Here is a 910-nt window from a genome sequence, read left to right on the forward strand (position 1 = left end):
AAGGCATCTAAGCCATACACAGTCCAAGTTGCCCTGTACTCAAGCTTCACATCCTGAAGTGGTCAATATTGGCTACTTCTTATTGAGTCATGACATACATGAATCGCCAAGATGAAAGCAAAAGCCACTAGTGGACACTTGCATGTCACAACATCCAACCCATTTAGAGTCACTAAAAGCATGCAACTGAATATCACCCTCCTTAGCATAGAATAGCCCAAGGAACTAAGTGCCATGCAAGCATCGGAATACTTGCATTGAATATCACCCTCCTTAGCATAGAATATCCCAAGGGACTAAGCGCACTGTAAATATCAAAATATGCGCTTGACAGCTTGCCAATGCTTACTTTCGAGATTGTGCATAAACTTGCTCAATTGGGAGACCCCAAACTGAATGTTTGGCCTAGTATTACATAGATAGATGAGGCACCCAACAACCTGTTCATAAAGTGATGCACCAAATGCTTCACTTGCATCTTGAAGATTTAGCATAGCACTTATCTCTACTGGCATAGCAAAAGGCTTAATAGTTTTCAAGACTAAATCATGTAAGCAGTCATCGCTTTGACTGCAACATCACAATACCATCATCAAAGGAGCTGCATAAACTACATAAATAGTATGCCAAAATAATAATGCAATGAGTCCAAATCTATATGTAAGCAGTTTTCGACTGCAACATCATAATACCATCATCACGCTGCATAAATTGTATGCCCAAATAATAATGTAATGACACATGTAATTCAACCTTGAAGGCTGAAATCTTCTCCTCATTAGGGCATGTGAGCAACCTGTCATCAACGTATGAAAATGATGACCAATAAATAATTCTTACTCCTCTTTACATAGAGAATACTCTCAATTGCACTATTGCAAAAACCTTTTGAAACCAAGTATGCATTTAT

The sequence above is a fragment of the Cibotium barometz genome, chromosome 36, assembly GCF_041138505.1.
Source record: "Cibotium barometz isolate CiBa-2024 chromosome 36, ASM4113850v1, whole genome shotgun sequence".
NCBI classification, from domain to species: Eukaryota; Viridiplantae; Streptophyta; class Polypodiopsida; order Cyatheales; family Cibotiaceae; genus Cibotium; species Cibotium barometz.